Raw genomic sequence first — 16,332 nt, 5'->3', positions numbered from 1 at the left:
TTCTTTTTCTTTTTTTTTTTTTTTTTTTTTGAGACGGAGTTTCGCTCTTGTCACTCGGGCTGGAGTGCAATGGTGCGATCTCGGCTCATTGCAACCTTCACCTCCCCGGTTTAAGCGATTCTCCTGCCGCAGCCTCCTGAGTAGCTGGGATTACAGGCGCCCGCCACTACCCTCGGCTAATTTTTGTATTATTAGTAGAGACAGGGTTTCGCTATGTTGGCCAGGCTGGTCTTGAGCTCCTGACCTCAAGTGATCCGCTTGCCTCAGCCTCCCAAAGTGCTAGGATTACAGACGTGTCAATGTACTTGGAATACATCCCACAGTGATAGAAATGTATTCAGGACTTGAATACACTGTGCTGTTAGGCTATAGGAATTGTGGGAAGAGGCGCCTCCTACTTAATACTGCTCAGGAAGCAATTTCTTTGAAGATTAAAAAAAAAATGTTGTGTTGGGCGGAATATTATTTAATAACCCTCGTTATGTTTTGAAGCATTTACACTCAAAGTGAGAAGGTTGTCATACTAGTTCTTTGTGTAAACATACTTAGCTTCCAACTTTGTGCCAGAAATCGCAAACGTCAAAACATGCACCAACACCTACCGGGAGTGGGGCTCGAACCCACGCGGACATACGTCCATTGGATCTTAAGTCCAACGCCTTAACCACTCGGCCATCCCGGTGATAAGTCGTACTTTGCTTGTCAATGTTTACTAGGCTAGAATTTGTAGTTTCTAGGAAGACTATGAATAATTTTATATCCGTGAAAACTAGGACCATGTTTAAAATAGTGTACAAAGTTAATAAATCTTTCTAATATTGCTTGGAAATAAACAAATGAAAAGGTATATTTCCAAAAGTATGCTTAATCACTAATTTGTGACAGGCACTATACTAGGTGTTAGGGGAAAGACGAACCATCCCTGATTCCTTGGACTTCCATTAAAATGAGGCATGTTGAGGGAAATCCACGCCTGTCAATGCTGGGATCAGAGCTGAATTCTAAAGATTCAGCAACCTCCGCCTCCCGGGTTCAGGCGATTGCTGGGTGCAGGAAAGAACATGTCGGAGAAAAGAGTCTCCCATACATTGACATAGAGAAGAGTTTTTAATTATTCTACTGTTGTGATTTTTTTAAACATGCACTATACAGTATAATCATCTGTGGATTTTGTAAAATATACTTATCAAGATAGTTTAAATGCCTACATATGACTGATAAAAAATAATAGAAACATATGTAGAAAAATAGCATTATTATCTAGGGGACAGAAGAACATTAAACAAACGAACAAACAAAACTAAAAACACAAACAATAAGCCGAGCGTGGTGGCTCACGCCTGTAATTCCAGCACTTTGGGAGGCCGAGGCGGGCGGACCACCTGAGGTCAAGAGCTCGAGACCAGTCTGGTCGACATGGCGAAACCCCGTCTCTACTAAAAAATACAAAAATTAGCCGGGGGTGGTGGCATGTGCCTATAACCCCAGCTACTCGGGAGGCTGAGGCAGGAGAATCAGGAGAATCGCTTGAACCTGGGAGGCGGAGGTTGCAGTGAGCCGAGATCGTGCCACTGCACTCCAGCCTGAGCAACAGAGCAAGACTCCGTCTCAAAACACACACACACACACACACACACACACAGACACACACACACACACACACACAGTAAAGCAAAACACTGATATAGTCTGCTGCACCCAAATCAAAGAAAGCCACAATGGAAAAGTAAATAGACAAATACAACCAAAGTAGAAGATACTTGAAATGTTTACAAATGAAAATAACTTAATCTACATGATATAGTAAGAAGCCATTAAAATCAGCAAGATCAAACAGCAGACTTAATAGAAAATGTGTAAAGAAGCTAGGCGCGGTGGCTCACGCCTGTAATCCTAGCACTTTGGGAGACCGAGGCTGGCGGGTCACAAGGTCAGGAATTCGAAACCAGCCTGGCCAATATGGGGAAACCCCGTCTCTACTAAAAATACAGAAATTAGCAGGGCGTGGTGGCGGGAGCCTGTAGTCTCAGCTACTCGGGAGGCTGAGGCAGCAGAATTGCTTGAATCCAAGAGGCAGAGGTTGCAGTGAGCAGAGATCGCACTACTGCACTCCAGTCTGGGTGACAGAGTGAGACTCTGTCTCAAAAAAAGAAAGAAAAAAAAATGTGTACAGAGTAGGGACAGGGTCCTCATCAAACCCATGATAAGAAGAACCCGAAAAGATTAACATTTTAAATACTTAATAATATTATTAATTTATAAAATGCAAGATAAAATAAGTTATTACTCAACCTACGTTAGACTGGAAGAATTAGAAAGCTTAATGTGTCCATTATTGCAGAAATGGGGATGCGGAAGCCCTCATATCCTGCTGATGGACGTTTATATTAATGCAGCCATTTTGGAAAGCAGTCTAATACTTTTTACTCAAGTTAAGATTGTCTCACCCAATGACCTAGGTATTCGGCTCCTAGGTATATATTCCCCCTCATGTCACAAAGATACAGATTATATCATATATGGATGTTAATTGTCTCACTATTTTTCCTCTTCCAGAATCAGATTCAGCCTTGAAGCCAACATTGAACAGTAGATAGGTGAAGTGTGGTAAACACATAATATTAAATATTATGCAACTATGAGATGTGCTGGAGTATATGTACATGTACCAACCTTTCTTTTTTTTTTTTTAGATGGAGTCTTGCTCTGTTGCCCAGGCTGGAATGCAAAGGTGTGATCTTGGCTCACTGCAACCTCCACCTCCCTGGTTCAAAGCAATTCCCCTGCCTCAGCCTCCTGAGTAGCTGGGATTACAGGCACACGCCACCATGCCCACATAATTTAGAAATGAGGTTTCACCATGTTGGCCAGGCTGGTCTCGAACTCCTGACCTTGTGATCTGCCTGCCTTGGCCTCCCAAAGTGCTGGGATTACAGGCGTGAGCCATAGCGCGTGGCCGCATGTACCAATCTTAAAAAAGTAATTTTTTTAAAAAAAGATACTTAACACCAAAAGATTTTCCCTTATATTAACACTAATCATTCTGCTCTCTGGCATTCAAAATCTTGCTACTTGCTACTGCTCTTCGTTTTCTCATCTTTTCGTCCCTGTGTATTTATGTCTTTAAACACCCTTAATGCTTTGTATAAATGTAGTTTGGAATAAAGAGAAAACAAAAGCTGTGCTGAATTTGCCATCATTATAACTAGGTCTATCTGTGACTTACTATGTTTTTTTATCACCATGGAATCCTAAGGATTGGTAAAATAGTGCATGGAGATAGAGAACCATCATTTTATTGGGGTCAAATACCAAAGAGTCTAGAAAATAAATATTTACATCAAATTTTCTTTCTCTCATTTCACCACTTCAATCTATTGAGGTTAAGTTGAAAGAACAAATATCGTATCCAGGGCAGAACTTCATTTGCAAGCTACTTGCTATTTTTTTGACCACTCTTCCTACGTTCTGACAAATGCTGGCTCAGTTACTACTATTCTGCCTTCCTTACCGCTCCAACTTTTCAGAATATAGAGCTAAAAGCCAGACCCACATGAGCTCCCCTAGAAAGACACAAATGCCTTTCTATCCTGGGCATTTTCTATTCCTGGGGTTCTGGACTCAAGGCCTTCTCAGGCCATCTGAATCCCTGGCCTTCTCTTTGTTGGCTGAAGCTGGCATCTTTCTACATTTTCACAGCTTCCACGATAATCTCAGAAATCAGCTGTTAATTCTGTATTCTGAATGTCTGGCAATTGTAAGCACTTGGGCTTTGTAGAAAATGCTTTTAGAGGGCCCTTTATGGAGGCGGGAAAAAAATGAGGCAATGTTAGCCAGCCCCCAGAACCCTGTAGTCTGCTGGAACAGGCAACCAGATGGTAACAACTGTAAAACAATTCTTTGGTCTCTCTATTAAGAAATGTAAAAAGCAGGATAAAGGGATCAGTCCTTGGTTTATTCTGCATCTCCTGCAGAGCAAAACCATGATCTTCTGCATATAACACATAGTGATAATCACTACACTAACACAAAATGTCATAGCTGATGACAGGTACAAATGCTAGAAAAAAAAAAAATGGCTACAGTAAAATCCAGGGATAGTCTCACTACAAGATAAAGTAAAGAGAGTGTTTTAAGTGCTAAACAATTCTATATGCATCTCAACTGGCACAAGTCTGAAAGACCCATCAATTAGAATACACTGAGAAAAGGTAAGTTTAGATATCCAAAACGGAACTATTGATTGTTACTTGTTCTTATTTATTCATTCATTCATTCACAAAAGGAATGTTAATTAATTCTCTACTAAAAGTCCTAAGCCAGAGACTGTTAAGTAGCTGTGAATAAAGCAGTGAACACAACAAGCAAAATATCCTTTTCATCATGAAATTTATGTTTTAATTCCTATCAAATAGCAGTAGATGATCAAATATGCTATCTTTTGATGAAAATTTTTACCATAATTAGCAGAACTCTTTATCACTTCTTTAGGATTTATAAAATCTGGCCTCCTAGATAATTTTCACTATGCTAAAGATGAGATAATTATGGATGAGGAAGCTTATCCTCATGTTCATATATATATATATATATAAAACAGCAAAAATACATAGTGTGAGAAGCATATATACATATATACATATATGTAAATACATATATATTTATTACCAATTACCATGTATAATATATAGATATTTGCTCATTGGTAACTGGTTCTAATGAATACAGTTGTTCTGTCTTGATTTTAAACTTCCCCATACATACCCAAGCTATTTATTTCTTGTTATACGCCTTTTCATGAACACCGTCTCTGCCTTTCGTTTCAAACCTCAAGAAAGAGTCTCATTTAGGAGTAAGCGGGACTTTGAATGAATCTGACAGGCTGCTAGCATGAAGAAAAAAATACTCAAGGGCACTAATGTCCTGCCTAATTTTCAGTCATCGGGGAGATGAACATTAGAGCGTCTTATGAGAGCAGAGAGCATAGAACATACCACAAAAAATGAATTGAAATAAAATTTCCCAAGAGACTGCCTATTTCCCTGCCCTGTGCTGCTGAAGGAATTGAAGCTTCGGGAGAAGCATTTGCTTGATTGCGAGTTGTCGGATTTTAAACTATGGATTCTAAGAATTAGAACGTATAGGGGAAAATATTATCCCTCTGCCAAAGATACACCCTGAAGGAACAGATAAATTTAAAGTTCATTATAACTAATTTGAAGGTGAAACACTATCACACCAAGTAAGTTTCCGTGGTGTAGTGGTTATCACGTTCGCCTAACACGCGAAAGGTCCCCGGTTCGAAACCGGGCGGAAACAGTGTGCAGTTTTGTTCTTGAGACGGAGTCTCACTCTGTCGCCAGGCTGGAGTGCAATGGCGCGATCTCGGTGCACTGCAACCTCCGACTCTCTCGTTCAAGCGATTCTCCTGCCTCAGCCTCCCGAGTAGCTGGGATTAGGGGTACGCGCCACGACGCCCAACTCATTTTTGCATTTTTACTAGAGACGGAGTTTCACCATGTTGGCCAGGATGGTCTCAAACTCCTGCCCTCGTGATCCACCCGCCTCGGCCTCCCAAAGTGCTAGGATTACAGGCGTGAGCCAGCGCGCCCGGCCTATAGTTGCTTTGTAAAATTCTGAATCTGTTTCCTTATATGTGTGGGTCTGTGTATACACACACATTTTATACATATATAAACATGTATATATATTATATATATATTTTTTTGAGACGGAGTTTCACTCTTGTTGCCCAGCCTGGAGTGCAATGGCACGATCTCGGCTCACTACAACCTCCACCTCCCTGTTTCAAGCGATTCTCCTGCCTCAGCCTCCCTAGTAGCTGGGATTACAGGTAGGAGCCACCATGCCCAGCTATTTTGTAGTTTTAGTAGAGGTGGGGTTTCTTCATGTTGGTCAGGCTGGTCTTGAACTCCCTACCTCAGGTGATCCGCCCGCCTTGGCCTCCCAAAGTGCTGGGATTATGGCGTGAGCCACCGCGCCCTGTCAGTCAGAACTTTCAATTAAAATAATAGTAATATAACAAGAGCAGAGCTAAGACTGATTTTCTCACCCAGCCCTCTCACCCAGCCCTCAACAGATACTCGAGTTCACGTAGTACCTGTTCCATTAAAGATACTATGCCTCGGCCGGGCATGGTGGCTCACGCACCTAATCCCAGCACTTGGGAGGCCTAGGCGGGTTAATCATCTCTAGTCAGATGTTCGAGACCAGTCCTGCCAACATGGTGAAATTCCATCTCTACTAAAAATATAAAAATTAGCTGTGCTTGTTGGTGCTGAAGCAGCAGAATCACTTGAACCTGAGAGGTGGAGGTTGCAGTGAGTCGAGATCCCACTGCACTCCAGCCTGGGCGACTGAGGGAGACTCTGTCTCAAAAAAATAAATAAAAATAAAGATAAAAATAAAAAAGAGATACTGCACCCCACTGGCGTTGGCCTTCTATAGGAAGAGATGCAGTACTCTTCTGTTGAGGGCAGGGAGAGTTAGTGCAGTAACTTAAGTTTTTAAAAGCTCTTTCGACAGTTCAGTGGAGAATATTTTGTAGAGAGAAAAGAATGGAATTAAGGAGATCTGTTAAGTTCCTTTCATCAGAGATGACTGTGACTTGAACAGTATGGTGGCAGTTGAGGTGGTGGGAAGTAGTCAGAGTCTGGTTATATTTTAAAGATAGAATCAAGAGGAATTTCAGAGAACATGGACGTGAAGAGTGAAATAATAGAATTGGTGATAACTCTGAAGGTTTTTTTTTTTTTTTTTGTCTGAAAAAATGAAAGGATGTAGTTGCCATTAACTGAAAAAGAGAAGACTGGGTGCAGCAGGATTATTACGAGAAAAAAATGAGAGTCCTGTTTTAGACATGCTAACTGGTATAGCATAAAACATTTAAGTATAATGCTGAGGAATCACTTGAATACACAAATCTGGAGTTTAATGGAGTGGTCTAGATTGCAGATTCAAATTTATGGGTGGTAGTCATATAAACTTTATGTATGCCATGAAAATAGATGAGTGAGTGTATATAGGAAAGAAGTCCAAGGACCAAGCCCTGAGGTATCCCATCATAAAGCTGGCTTTATGCCCAGGCTTGAGTGCAGTGGCGCGATCTTGGCTCACTGCAAGCTCCGCCTCCCGGGTTCAAGCCATTCTCCTGTCTCAGCCTCACGAGTAGCTGGGACCACAGGCGCCCGAGACTACGCCCGGCTAATTCTTTTGTATTTTTAGTAGAGACGGGGTTTCACCGTGTTAGCCAGGATGGCCTCGATCTGCTGACCTCGTGATCACGCGCCTCGGCCTCCCAAAGTGCTGGGATTACAGGCGTGAGCCACCGCGCCTGTAACTTGAAATAGGTTCGTTGGAATGTAACTCCACCATAAGTGGAGGTACCTCTGTACATAGAAATACAATAGATTTTTATTTATTTACCTTTTATCTCACAGTCTTACTATAGTATTTTATTATTCTATTTTAGTTATTTTGTTATTTTTAGGTTACATTTATTTATATTTATTTTGGGTTATATTTATTTTTTATTTTAGATTCTTTTGCATTTTCTCTATAGACAATCATGTTGCCTATGATTAGAAAGAGTTTTATCTATTCCTTTACAATCTAAACTGTGTGTTTTTATTTATTTGTCTTGTGTAATTACGTTAAATAGGACTTCTAGAACAATGTTGAATAAGAGTGGTAAGAGGCCGGGCGCGGTGGTTCCTGCCTGTAATGGCAGCACTTTGGAAGCCGAAAAGGGTGGATCACGAGGTCAGGAGATCGAGACCATCCTGGCTTAACACAGTGAAACCCCGTATCTACTAAAAATACAAAAAAATTAGCTGGGCGTTGTGGCGGGCGCCTGTGGTCCCAGCTACCCGAGGCAGGAGAATGGCGTGAACCGGGGAGGCGGAGTTTGCAGCGAGCGGAGATCATGCCACTGCACTCCAGCCTGGGCAACAGAGGGAGACTCCGTCTCAAAAGAAAAAAAAAATGGTAAGAGCAGATATTCTTGTCAGACATTTCCTATATTGAGAAGTCATTTAGTCTTTCACCATTAAGTATGATATTACTTTTTTTTTTTTGCAGATGCTTTTTATCGAGTTGAAGAAGCTCCTCTCTATTCCCAGTTTACTGAATTTTTAAAAAAATCATAAATAGTTGTTGAATGTTTTCCTACGTCTGTTGAGATGATCGTGTGGTTGAACCTTCTGGCCACCAGAATCATGAGCCAAATAAGCCTCTTTTCTTTATAAATTACACAGGCTTAGGTATTCTGTTATAGCAACCCAAAACAGACTGAGACAGGCAGACTCCGTGATCAGGGTCTCTGAGGTTGGACTTTCTTAGTCATTCTGCCTGCTCCCAGAAGTTGACATTCTCTAATATTCTATACCTAATACTCCTTTAAAGTAGAAATTTTCATTCTTTTTTACTTTCTTCAGCTCCTGTGAATTTTCTGCTCTCTGGATATAACCATGTTTGCTGCTACTCCCTAAGTGTTTAAGTTTGCTTTCTTTAGGGACAGGCTATTCTCTCTGTCAGCCCTGTTCCACTGAAAGGGGCTTTCTCTGATCCCTAGCCCTGCTCCATCATTTCTTATGAGCACGGGTTCTACATCTGTAGACTCAACCAACCAAGGATCAAAAATATTTGAAAAAAATAAAAACAACAATGCAACAGTAAACAAACAAACAAACAAACAAAAAGTATAGCAACTATTTACATAGAATTTACATTATATTTGGTATTATAAATAATCTAGAGATGATTTAAAGTATACAGGAAGATGTGCATAGGTTATTTTATATAAGGGGCTTGAGCATCAGTGGATTTTGGTATTCTTGGGGGTCCTGGAACCAATTCTCCTGGAACATGGAGGGCAGTAGTTCTTTGAGAATTGTGAAGAGAAGCCTGCAAAAGTGTGAAAACTCTTCTTGAGTACTTGATCCTAGGGGTTCTAGAATTTCCTTCTCAGACATAGACACTTAGACTAAATTTAGCAAGTCATAAAATACTGAATTTTTGCTGAATTTTTCTTAACCTCTTGCATGGAGGCCTCATCATCATCCTATTGCTATAAATGAGCCAGTATTCATTTCCCATTTCTACTTGGGAGCACCTATTTTTCCATAGATTTCAGGCTACGTGGTTGCTCTGAGACCTCAACTGTTTCATGGGTTCAAGGAAAATTATGCTTTTCTAGACTACCCGGACTTTTTCTTTCTTTTTTCTTTTCTTTTTCTTTCTTTCATTCTTTCTTTCTTTCTTTCTTTCTTTTTTCTTTTTTTTGAAATGGAGTTTCACTCTTATTGCCCAAGCTGGAGTGCAACGGCTCGATCTTGGCTCATTGCAACTTCCACCTCCTGAGTTCAAGCAATTCTCCTGCCTCAGCCTCCTGACTAGCTGGGATTACAGGGGTGCGCCACCATGCCTGGCTAGTTTTTTTGTATTTTTAGTAGAGACAGGGTTTCACCATGTTAGCCAAGCTGGTCTCAAACTCTTGACCTCAGGTGATAGGTGATCCGCCCACTTCAGCCTCCCAAAGTGCTGGATTACAGGCGTGAGCCACCATGCCTGGCCTATCTGGACTTTTTCATTGTTAGATTAGGAGCAATATTCTTTCCAACTTTCTACATTCTAGGTAGAGGCTGGAGTCCCTTTGGGATTTTAATCTGAGCATAAAGGATAGCATCCTCTTCATTGTCTACTGTATTATTTTGCTAATCCTCTGAATATCAAGCATTATGAAGAATCATAGTAAGTTAGAAATAGACTTGTTTACAATAATGGCATATTGAAGACAGGCATCTGATGTTTTTCTAGCCAAAAATTCAGAGACAGAGAGAGAAGAAAGAGAAGAAGGAAGAAAAGAAAGAAAGAAAAAAAGGAGAGAGAGCCGTTCATAAGTACAGAAGGACAATAATGGGAAAGGAGAAAGCAGTAGCAAAATTCTGAAAACTAAATAGCAGAAGGTTAGTGTGATACACAAGGAAAGTTTCACTTTAAGCCAGAATTGGGAAAAGCCAAAGAAGAATATAACTTACCTTGTGAAAGCCAACCCCCAAAATTTCAGGAATTGGTGGTGTTTGTGTACATGTAGTGAACAGGAGATTGAAAATAGATCTCGTTTAATTTAATGAGGAAATTTAGAGTTATATAACCCCTTGCTCAGTTTCAGAATATGAAGGAAATTTATAGCAGAATATTTAGAAGACGATTCTATTAAGTGAGTAACATGGACACTCACTAGCCTGGAGGAGACTAACAAATTTGAAAGGTGTACAACATCCTACAAAGTAATGGAACTTTACCTTATTTTGTCTCCAATTCATTTTTAGGACTATGATCTCCCAGTTGACTGGACGTTGATTTCTGGAAATCTGCTCAACCCTCTTACTGATCCTTACTGATTCCCTGACAGTGGAGGTTTCTCCCAACCACAGTGTTCCAGCCATGTAAATCAAAAGTTATTTTTCCTTTTAAGAACCACACTCAAGTGCTCTGAGCTTCTGATCAGGCCGGGGTTAGCAGGTGTGAAGGTGGACAGTGATACTACCAAATGAGGATAAAGATCTCAGTTCCACACTTGGCCTTCTCTGAAACCACCTCAGCTGCTGGTCAAAGGTGAGAGTTTGGGCTCCTGACTGGGCCTTTCAGGTGGGGAATGAGGGAGTAGGGGTATTGGAGTTCAGCGTTTTCTGTAGTGTTCTGTTGGAATAGAGAATTATTGTCTACAAGTTTTCTGTCTTGCTAGGCTGCTCTTTTCCTTGTCATTTGGTTAAAGAAAGCTGGCTTTCTTGTGGCTTTTTTGTCTGTATTAACGGGTTGTTGGCTTCTCCGCACTCAGTCCAGGATACATGAAATTAAAAAAAAAAAAATTAGAAAATTTACCACCGTCTCTTTCCTCTGGTTGAAAGATCTCCCGCCAGTTTGCCTTCTCTCCATTTTTCGAAGTCTTCCTATGTTTGTTTTATACATGATGTCCAGGGTTTTTAACTGTGTTTGGTGGGAATGATAGGAACAATATGACTACATTGTCTTCTCAATCAGCATTTTATTTTATTTTAGTTTTTTTGAGACAGAGTCTCACTCTATCGCCCAGGCTGGAGTGCAGTGGCAGGATCTCAGCTCACTGCAACCTCCGTCTCCCAGTGTTCAAGCAATTCTCCTGCCTCAGCTTCCTGAGTAGCTGGGATTACAGGCACGTGCCACCACAACCGGCTAATTTCTTTTTTTTTTTTTTTTTTTTTGGTATTTTTAGTAGGGGCAGGATTTCTCCATGTTGGCCAGGCTGGTCTCAAACTCCTGGCCTCAAGTGATATCCCCACTTTGGCCTCCCAAGTGTTGGGATTGCAGGCGTGAGCCACCACGCCCAGCCTCAATCAGCATTTTAGTCTCCTATTCTTAAATATATGTATCAAAGATTAATTTGTCTCCTCCCCTCTCTACCAAATTCATATGTTGAAGTCCTAATACCTACTAATTGAGAATGTGACTATCTTTGGAGATAGGGCCTTTGAATGAGGTATTTAGAATTGGCCATAATCCAGTATGACATGTCTTTGCAAGAAAAGATTAGGACACAGACACACCCAGAAGGAAGACGATGTTAGGACATGGAGGAGATGGCTATCTGCAAACCAGGGAGAGAAGCATAAAACAAACAAACAAACAAACAAACAAATCTTGTTGACACCATAATCTCTGACCTCTAGCCTCCAGAAATGTAAGAAAATAAATGTCTGTTGTTTAAATCACATGATCTGTGGTACTTTGTTATGGCAGTGATAACAAACTAATACAATGTGTATAGTGCAAGGATCACCAAAGACATATATAGAGAGAGGTGAGGGAGAGAGAGAGATGGAGGGAGGGAGGAAGAATACAAAAAGAGATTTTTAAAATACAATTTAAGGACACAGACTGCAGCAAAAACTTTACACCATATATCATATTATATCATATCTCACTAATATCTTCAGAAGGGAGAGAAACAATACTGTATCCAATAACAAGGACTAGGATCCAATGAAGAAAAACTTTCATAAAACCAAAAAAAAGCATGGGCGCGGTGGCTTACACCTGTAATCCCAGCACTTTGGGAGGCTGAGGCAGGCGGATCACCTGAGGTCAGGAGTTTGAAACCAGCCTGACCAACATGGAGAAACCCCGTCTCTACTAAAAATACAAAATTAGCCCAGCATGGTGGCACATGCCTGTAATTCCAGCTACTCAGGAGGCCGAGGCAGGAGAATCGCTTGAATCCGGGAGGCAGAGGTTGCAGTGGGCCGAGATCGTGCCATTGCACTCCAGCCTGGGCAACAAGAGCGAAACTCTGTCTCAGAAAAAAAAAAACAAAAAACCCAAAAAAACAAAAACCCAAAAAAGAGGTTTTGGAAATCAAAATTATGTTAATAGGAAATAATTTAAATATGAAGTAAATGTATTTGATGATAGAGTATACAAAAACTGCATGTGGTGTTTCAGGTTCAGTCAGATTGGCAACTTTAAAGGACATATATGTGGCTTAGCCCAAAAAAAAGAGAACTAGAGGAGGAGAGGATAAACCAATCATCCAGAAATACCTAAAGTGCATTGAAAAGAGGCTGGGTGCAGTGGCTCATGCCTGTAATCCCAGCACTTTGGGAGGCTGGGGCGGGCGGATCATTTGAGGTCAGGAGTTCTACACCAGCCTGGTCAACAAAGTGAAACCCCATCTCTACTAAAAATACAAAAATTAGCCAGGCCTGGTGGCGGGCACCTGTAATCGCAGCTACTTGGGAGGCTGAGGCAGGAGAATTGCTTGAACCCAGGATATGGAGGTTGCAGTGAGCCGAGACTGCGCTATTGCACTTCAGCCTGGAAGACAAGCAAAACTCTGTCTCAAAACAAACCAACAAACAACAACAACAAAAAAGACACAAAAGAACAAGTGGGGTGCAATGACTCACCCCTGTAATCCCAGCACTTTGGAAGGCCGAGGCAGGTCGATCACCTGAGGTCAGGAGTTCAAGACCAGCCTGGCTAACGTATAGTGAAATCCCGTCTCTACTAAAAAAAATACAAAAATTAGCTGGCCGTGGTGGCAGGTGCCTGTAATCTCAGCCACTTGGGAAGCTGAGGCAGGAGAATCACTTGAATCAGAAAGACGGAGATTGCAGTGAGGCGAGATCCTGCCACTGCACTCCAGCCTGGGGACAGAGCAAGACTCCGTCTCTCAAAAACAAACAAACAAAAACCAAAAAAACCAAAAAGAACAGAAGAAAAAGACAAGAGCACATATATGGATCACTCACTATTTAAATGTGCATAATTGATGGTATCTAGTTAGCAGTTTTCAGGTGTTATGAGTTGGAAGATACTGTTTGGGGGCACTGCTCTGGGACCCTACTCATTATGGAGCCATCTGTGCCAATGATTGCTTTTATTACGTCTCAACCTGCAATTCATCCTTTTAGACTGCTTTTTGAAATGGGATCTGGGCCCTTTAATTTTTTTTTTTCTTGTGCCAGCTGGCACTGAATTTTGTCAGTTGTGGGTGCTGGAGAGACTTTGTAGGAGGAAGAGAGTTTTGCTTTCTGGTTCCAGCAGCTCCTGCGGACCTCTCAACTTCTGCAGTGTCCAGCTCTATTCTATTGACTTCCATGAAAGTGGAGAAAAGAAAGTGGAGACGGGCGCGGTGGCTCACGCCTGTAATCCTAGCACTTTGGGAGACGGAGGTAGGTGGATCAGCCGAGGACAGGAGTTCCAGACTAGCCTGACTAACATGGCAAAACCCCATCTCTACTAAAAACAGAAAAAAAAAAAAAAAATTAACTGGGTATGGTGGCGGGCGCCTGTAATCCCAGCTACTTGGGAGGCTGAGACAGGAGAATCGCTTGAACCCGGGAGGTGGAGGTTGGGTGAGCCAAGATTGTGCCATTGCACTCCAGGCTGGGCAACAAGAGTGAAACTCCGTCTCAAAAAAAAAAAAATTGTGGAGATCATACAAAATTGAAAATGTTGATTTCCAGTAACTACTGGAGTTCTTATTGCATGTTCTCAAATGGTAAAGTCATAAATAAAAGACAAAATATTCAATGATTGCAAAAGAAATCATTGATAATCTTATTGTATTATTGTATAGACAAGGACATTGTCATCAGAGGAAAACCCTAATTTTTTTTTTTTTTTTTTTTTGGAGACAGAGTCTTGCTCCCAGGCTGGAGTGCAGTGGCTGCCATCTCAGCTCACTGCAACCTCTGCCTCCCAGGTTCAAGTGATTCTCCTGCCTCAGCCTCCTGAGTAGCTTGGGATTACAGGCGCCTGCCACCACGCCTGGCTAATTTTTGTATTTTTAGTAGAGACAGGGTTTCACCATTTTGGCCAGGCTAGTCACGAACTCCTGACCTCAAGTGATCCACCCGCCTCGGCCTCCCAAAGTGCTGGGGTTACAGGCATGAGCCACCGCACCAGACCTGAAAATTCTAAAGTTTTTTTTGTTCCCAATAAATAATTGACAGTGCTTTAGTCACACCATGTAGGAAGTGATTGTTCACATGGCTTCCATCATGTAGCATATTCCATCCAGTCTTTCCTCCTGTTTTCCTTGAAGACTTCTTGCCACCCTCAAAAACTAAATTGATGAACTAGACCTCAGGCTTTTTAGTCTTCCACACCATATAACAAGTGAATAACACAGATGTCATCAATAATAAATTCCTTAAACTGTATTCTACAAAGATAGAGCTACACTTGTAAAATTTACAAAGCCTATAGAAAGCCCTACCAAACTGAAATCCAGTATCTTCAGTTTACTAAGCAAGCTCTTTAACTAGCCAACCCATACAGCTCTCTTGAATGAAAAAAGAAAAGCAGGAAAAGAAATTTAGTATGAGGAGTTTACCGTTTTTACACACTAGAAATTGGTGTAAGAGAGGCCAGGCTCAGTGGCTCACTTCTGTAATCCCAGCACTTTGGGAAGCTGAGGTGAGTGGATCACATGAGGCCAGGAGTTCGAGACCAGCCTTATCAACATGGTGAAACCCCATCTCTACTAAAAAACACAAAAATTAACTGGGCATGGTGGCGGGCACCTGTAATCCCAGCTACTCAGGAGGCTGAGGCAGGAGAACTTCTTGAACCTGGGAGGCGGAGGTTGCAGTGAGCTAAGATTTCACCATGGAGTGCCTAGGCAACAGAGCAAGACTCCGTCTCTCTCTCTCTCTCTCTCTCTCTCACACACACACACACACAAAGAAAAAAAAGAAATTGGTTTAAGAGAAGAAAATATGTATTTATTGATGAAAAACAAATGCAATACGACAGCATTATAGAGTCTGGAGTCTGCTCAAAGGGACTGTGCCCCTGGTAAATTGATAGCACTTTACTGATGTTACCACATCAATAACCACAAGAAGATGTGAGAATTAACATACAATATCATATAGTGGGTAATTTTATGTTTTCTAGTAATATAAGAAAGTAGAGTTAAGCAAGTGAAATTAATTTCAATTTTTTTTTTTTTTTTTTAAGAGAAGGGGGCTCGCTGTATTGCCCGCGATGATCTCAAACTCCTAGGTTCAGGAAATCCCCCTTTCCACAGCCTCTGGAATAGCTGGGATTACAAGAGCATACCACTGCGCCCAGGTACTTCTAATATATTTTAACTCCTCATGTTATCATTTAAACATGTTATCAAGAAAATATGAGATTTCTTTTTTCTTTCTGTTTTTGTGCTACATTTTTGAAATATGCGTGAGCGGCTGTTGCGGACAGTGCTGCTCTAGAATACTCAGGGGAAAATAAAGTATTTTAACTTCAAATACAATCTCTGTAGTTTTTCAGCAGAGTGGGATGGGGGCCCAATGTGCTTAACATATCGAAGGTCAAAGGCTTCTTTTCCTTAGTATAATATTTTCAATGTTCATTCATGTTGTAGCCTGTATTAGAATTTCATTTCTTTTTATAGTCGAGTAATACTTTTTTTTTTTTTGAGACGGAGTTTCACTCTCATCGCCCAGGCTGGAATGCAATGGGGCCATCTCGGCTCACTGCACCCTCCGTCTCCCAGGTTCAAATGATTCTCCTGCCTCAGTCTCCCGAGTAGCTGGGATTACAGGTGGCCACCACTACACCAGGCTAATTTTTGTATTGTTAGTAGAGACCGGGTTTCACCATGTTGGCCAGGTTGGTCTGGAACTCCTGACCTCAGGCGATCCACCTGCCTCGGCCTCCCAAAGTGCTGGTATTACAGGCGTGAGCCATCGCACCCGGTCGAATAATACTCTTTATTTGAGTTTTTTTTTTTTTTTTTTTTTTTTTTTTTTTTTTTTTTTT

At 41.3% G+C, this 16,332-nt stretch overlaps 2 non-coding genes across 2 annotated transcripts; one reads left to right on the top strand and one right to left on the bottom strand.

Annotated features, from left to right (window-relative positions):
* Positions 1 to 599: 599 nt before the first annotated feature.
* TRNAL-UAA lies at positions 600 to 682 on the bottom strand. The gene has a single exon. It is a non-coding gene; the product is annotated as a tRNA-Leu (tRNA).
* Positions 683 to 5,246: 4,564 nt separating this feature from the next.
* Positions 5,247 to 5,319, top strand: TRNAV-AAC. The gene has a single exon. It is a non-coding gene; the product is annotated as a tRNA-Val (tRNA).
* The last annotated feature ends 11,013 nt before the right edge of the window (positions 5,320 to 16,332 follow it).

The sequence above is a fragment of the Theropithecus gelada genome, chromosome 4 (genome assembly GCF_003255815.1).
Source record: "Theropithecus gelada isolate Dixy chromosome 4, Tgel_1.0, whole genome shotgun sequence".
NCBI lineage: Eukaryota > Metazoa > Chordata > Mammalia > Primates > Cercopithecidae > Theropithecus > Theropithecus gelada.
This window is presented reverse-complemented; position numbering and strand designations above follow the sequence as displayed.